The sequence below is a fragment of the Macrobrachium nipponense genome, chromosome 23, assembly GCF_015104395.2.
Source record: "Macrobrachium nipponense isolate FS-2020 chromosome 23, ASM1510439v2, whole genome shotgun sequence".
NCBI lineage: Eukaryota > Metazoa > Arthropoda > Malacostraca > Decapoda > Palaemonidae > Macrobrachium > Macrobrachium nipponense.
In genome coordinates this window covers 26,507,211-26,513,244 of record NC_061090.1, presented here as the reverse complement: position 1 = coordinate 26,513,244, position 6,034 = coordinate 26,507,211, and positions in this window count along the sequence as shown.

Genomic DNA, 6,034 nt, shown 5'->3' with positions numbered 1-6,034 from the left:
TGACAGTGGTATGGCCTTCATTAGGAATGGGTATATATACAGGGGTAGGTTCTAAAAACCTTTATTCGTACATTAAATCCTGGTTATGAGTGACATCTTTGTGCAGAATATTTTCAACAACTTCATACACTTGCAATAATGGTTCCTCAGCAGGAAGTCAGACACTCCCTCATACACTTTTCTCTCTCTCTCTCTCTCTCTCTCTCAAGACCCTTCTCTTCAATCGCCTGTGTTACTCCATCTACCCAGTACTTTCCAGGTCTTCTATCCTCCTTTCCAGACCCTGTTATTTTGTTATTTGTTCCATGGCTGTATATATTTTAATGTAATCATTTTTATATCAACCCTATAACTGTACAGTACTTTCAAGTCATTTCATTCATTATATGTTTTTATTTCCTATAGTTTTCTTCAGTTGCTTAAGAAAGCTATATCACTTCATAATTTTACACGTGACAAGTTTTTTTTTTTTTTTTTTTAATTTTTTTTTTTTTTTGTAGGTGACATTTTCCACCCTTTATTTTGAGACGATGAGCCCACGAAAGACCTTGGTAAAAGCTCGGGTCAGCACCTTTGTTGAAGGAAGAGAATAATGATGTCTGTTCTTCTGTCCGGGTATCGCGTCTTCAGGCTAACCTATTCTATTCTTGCTTACAACGAATTTTCACTGAAGAGAAAATGAAGGCCAAATCTGTGGCATAATGCGATGAATGTTGTCATTTACGTAACGGATGTTTTAGTTCTTACATCGATCACGTATTTCAGCTTCAGGAACATTATCTCTATCTCTCTTTTACTTTGTGTTGTGTATTTTATGTTCCTTTTTTACTTTGTGTTATGTATTTTAAAGTGTTGTAATGTTTTTAGATGTAGACAATGAGTATAGTTCTTACTGTTTCTCTTTTTTGTATCATTTTATAGAAAAGTGACCCTGATGATGGAAATAGTAATGTATTCCCGAAAGCTCTGTTGTGCCCTCGTTTTATTTTAAGGAATATTACCACGTCTTCTGGCTATCCTGTTCCTCCTTATATATATATATATATATATATATATATATATATATATATATATGCGCATTAACCTACAAATGTCCTTTAGTATCTAATTCGCTCTACCTCGGAATTAATAATATATTTTCATATATGTTAACCGAAGCGGAATTTTTTAGTTGATAATAATTTCGATCACTCGTGGATTCGAACCAGCGGACACAGGAGAGAAATCAGGACTTCAGTGACATTGCCAACTCGGCCAAGTCGGTAATGTCATACACAGGTCATCTGTTCCAAGATCCCCAAAGGAGGATTCTCGTCCTATTATTATCAGTAACTTTTATTCATATCTTTTGTTTCCTTGACCTCTGTAAGATCCGCTCGCCCTACCCCCCTCCTCCAAAGGCTGGTCCCAGCTTTCTTGTTGCTTAGACCTTAGAGCACCCAACTTTTATTTATTTATTTATTTGCCTCCTGAACTCTCAGTGTTTGAATTTTTAAGGTTAAATACGCGTCCACTTTTGACCCATTAACAGTTGAAGTTTTACAATTCACGTTAAAAATCCTTTCCCATTTTCTCTCTCAGGCTTAATTGCTATCCACTCTACGAAGTTATGATTTATTATCTTAAATGTAAGGTGTGGAATAAAGCCCCTAAGGATTGCTTGCGCGCGCGCAGTGCGCCCGTTGCACGCCTGACAAATTCGCTCGTTTAAGAATTATCTGCTCATTGAGATTGACAGTTATTTGCCTAAAAACAAGAAAAAAATGGTTTTAAAAAACACTGCTTCTGCATGGCCCTTACTGTTATAATCCATAAGTTATTTAATAATGCAACGCCGAGTCTTGGGAAGTTTTAAAATCATAGTGTGCGCTGAATATGGTATGCGCCATTTAGCTCGTGCCCTTCTTGACCTCAAACGGGCGAATGTCAGAGCCAAGGAAGCGAGGGTGGTAAGGGTGTAAGCATGGTGCAATTATAGTAAAATCGACCTTACGGTATATATACTTAAGTGGGCTTTTAGTTAGGTCGTCTATAGGTTGATGATTATCTTAAAGAACAGAGAAAAATTATCATTAAACTCATACCGCATAAAGCTTATTTTTGCTTGAACGTCAGCCGTACTTACTGCCTTCATGAAGAAGCGCCAGCTCTATACGGCAAAATAAGCCATATTGTCTCCGGTCATAAGGGCGACAAAATCCTGAGATAGGATGCGACCATTGCCATGGGGAAATGAGTCTTATTTCACTTTACTTTAAGAGCGACAGATCCTTCCTTCCCGCTGAGGGATTGTTGTGGGGGGGGGGGGGGGGAATGGAGGGGAGACGACACAAAAGCCTCGCCGAGACAAGTAGCATTAAGGTGCTTATGCAAGGGGAGTTTAGGGGCGTAAGTAGCTAATCCCCAAAGCAAACATGTAATAAAGTTTTATGGAAGGACTGGAACCGAAGAGGTGAGAGAGAGAGAGAGAGAGAGAGAGTCAGGACAAGGCAGGAATTAATATTTGTCAGCGGCGATTGCTGACGACAACCGCGATTATAGCTGCTGACTGTTTTCGTACTGACAGAGATGTCAGTTGATTACCTACCTGCTGAAGGTGACGAAATCTGCTCCCGTCGGAGAACTTCACAAGGTTCTAAAAAAAACGCTGCCAGTTTTTTTTTCTCTCTCCAAGAATGCAAACAATGGCTCCCAGGCCATTATCAATTATCGATAATTTAAATCTCTCGGGAGGACCACGCTGAAATTAATGACGAGAGAGAGAGAGAGAGAGAGAGAGAGAGAGAGAGAGAGAGAGGTTGTTATAATAACAAATTCACGTCAAAGTAAGGCAGCGACATGTGCCCGGAAGTTGTAACAACACCCAGATGACACGTAACCCTGTCCTTTCGTAATTATTTAGCCGTGTAATTAAAGCAATGCCATCAATAACGGCATCGAGAATAACGTGGATTGTTTTCAGTTATTGACGCGATTATCTGGATGACGGAAATTGGCAGTCGCCCACACGGCTATATATATGTGATTAGAAACTTTTGTCCTTATCGGTCTCTCTATGTCATTTCTGATAATTATCCGTTCTGTTTTTATAAAAATTACTCTGGGAGAGTTATGTGATGTGGTGTACTACTTTTGTTTTGTTGTAACACACACACACACACTTGTCGATTTACACCTATTTCTATGTCGTCATTGTCTTTGCTCTCTTTTTCCACTTCTCATACCTGTCATCATGAAAGGCTTCTTTTCAAATTATGGTCTTTCTGCTATAATTCCTCATGGATGTTTGTACGTTTTAAAATTTGTTAATAACATAATTAATATATTTTTTTTTTCGGTCTATCACAGTCATCCTATTCGACTGGGTGATTTTTATAGTGTGGGGTTCCGGGTTGCATCCTGCCTCCTTAGGAGCACGCTCTTCTGCATGAGTGCTGGAGCTACTTCGGCATTTAGTTTTTCCAGGTTCCTTTCCAAGGATCGTGCCTCTTAGTGCTCCTATATTATTATTATTATTATTATTATTATTATTATTATTATTATTATTATTATTATTATTTGACATTCTTTCCCTCTACAACCGAGCTTTGGAATATTCTTCCTGTTGCCTATTTCCTTTAACATTCCATGCGTCGATGCTTTTAAGAGGTTGGCCTATCACATCCTTTAGGGATACTCTAACTATTATCCTTCCACGAATTTTCTTGTTCTTTGGGTATTAGTTCACATTGCCCTCGTGGGAAGAAAATTGGTTGGGGGGCCGGGGGAGGGGGGTTGGTAGATTGGCTACTGCCCTTTCACTGTTTACCAATCTCTGTGTTGCGAGATTCATTATTTATTAATTAAGATGATGGCCATACCTCATGGAATATTATTCACTTGCACGGACATTCAGGACCCATATGAACGCATCAGGATGGCACAAAGGAGTGTGACGTGTGTAGTAGGAGTCGGGTGCGAGAGGCAAGTGAGTGAATGAAAGGTCGGGTCTAGCAATGTCTATAGGTATTAATCTAATAGACCTTGGGGTCTAGAGTGAGCAAATGAAGTGTTGTCTCTCATTTCAAATAAAGGGGTATGTATATAGATTATAATAATTTTTTTGTATGCAAAAGATTTTGAACGCGTATCCTAATGACCTCATCAGGTGCAACCCTGATTAAAGAAAATAGAATGAAGGATCAACCCCATTGGCTCTATCCCTGAAGATAGTACTAGACTCGCCTGTTAAAAGAGTGAAGGAGCATTGTTGAAGATTTGGGGAGACGACTGCTGAGAGAGAGAGAGAGAGAGAGAGAGAGAGAGAGAGAGAGAGGACTCGTAACTGGGTAATCTGTAAGGATTACACCACTGCTCTTATTTACGCGTTTTTTTTTTTTTTCTTGGGGGGGGGGGGGGGGGGGGGCAGAGATTGCAAAGACTGAGGCAGATCAGCCATATTGAAGCTCACTTGCAGCAAGATGACATTGCCATGAGTACCTTTAAACTGCTATAGTACTACTCTGTTATTCAATAAGTATTTGCTCAGTTTATGAAATGAACGTGTTTGAGATAATGTACTTTTTTTGCTTATAAAAGCTTTGATTTATATCCCAAGAAGGACGTAGCAGGCTGTTTGATTCAGTAGCTATCCAGTAGACTGACGTAATGGGCAATTTAATACAAATAGCCTTCCAGTAGACAAGCATCACAGTCAGCTCAATGCTTTAGTTACCCAGTGCCCCTACGTAATGGGCAACTTAATCCATCGGCAGTTCAAGAGACCAGCATTACGGAAATAATACGGACAGCTTAATTCTTTAGTTATCCAGTAGACCGGCAAGTAGACCGACTCTGTGTGCAGGTTATCCAGTAAAATATGTAAAGGGCAACTTAATCCATTAGCTGTCCAATAGACCATTGAAATAGGAAGTCAAACATGACGGCTAATTTAATAAATGAGGATTCCCAACACGTGAATTACGTGCAAAGCTAATTCATTAAGCTATGAGTAGACTGAAACTAACGTTTGCAACTTAATTCATTAGCTATGCAGTAGACTGACATAATGTGAAACTTAATCCATTAGCACTCCTGTAGATGCATATTTTGCCAACCTAATCTATTGCATATTCAGTAGTCAAAAACACGACGGCTAAGTTTTATTCATGAGGTATCCAACAGACTGACTTATGTGCAACTTAATTCAGTAGCTATGCAGTAGGCTGACCTAATGTGCATCTTAATCCATTAGCACTCCTGTAGATGCATATTTTGCCAACCTAATCTATTGTATATATCTAGTAGTCAAACATGACGGGCAACTTACTCCATTAGCTATCCATTAGACTGCCTATGTAATCCATTAGACATCCATTAAACTGACTCCTGAGGCAACCTGATTCATTAGCTGTTCAAGAGTGCCACTTTTACAAAGGTATTTTTAGCCATCAGCTTTGTAGTCTGCCTAGGTAAAGGGTTGCCGAAGGTCCATCTTTATCAAAAAGATCAGGAGATTAGAAATAAAAATTCAATTACACGATAGAATTATGGGTCTTACCGCTTCGATGATAAATTCGTCCGTAAGAAGAATATTATGATTATTGGAAAAGAAGCGTCGTTCGTAACCTTATTAACTGATGGGTATTTTTGTGGTAATGCCTTTCTTCGAGTTATAATTTATAGTTTGTTATTAGAAGAGATGAATATAACCTTACGGTTCTTGTATCAAAAGCGGGAAAATTTAATTCTCCTCCAATTTAAGAATTTATAGTTAATGAAGCCTTACTTACAGTTATTAGTTACATTATATCGGTTTGAGAGAGAGAGAGAGAGAGAGAGAGAGAGAGGAGAGAGAGAGAGAGAGAGAGAGAGGAATTGTATGCCAATGATCAGAAAGATGTTGAATCTCCTCGTCCCATTTCAGTTAATGTTTTTGACCAAAATTTTATGCCGTCATTTTTGTCAATGTATGCTAGCTTGCCTTGTTACTCCTCACCAGTTTCAGACGATTTGATAAAAGCAAATACTGACAGTCCATCGAGCGGTAATAATT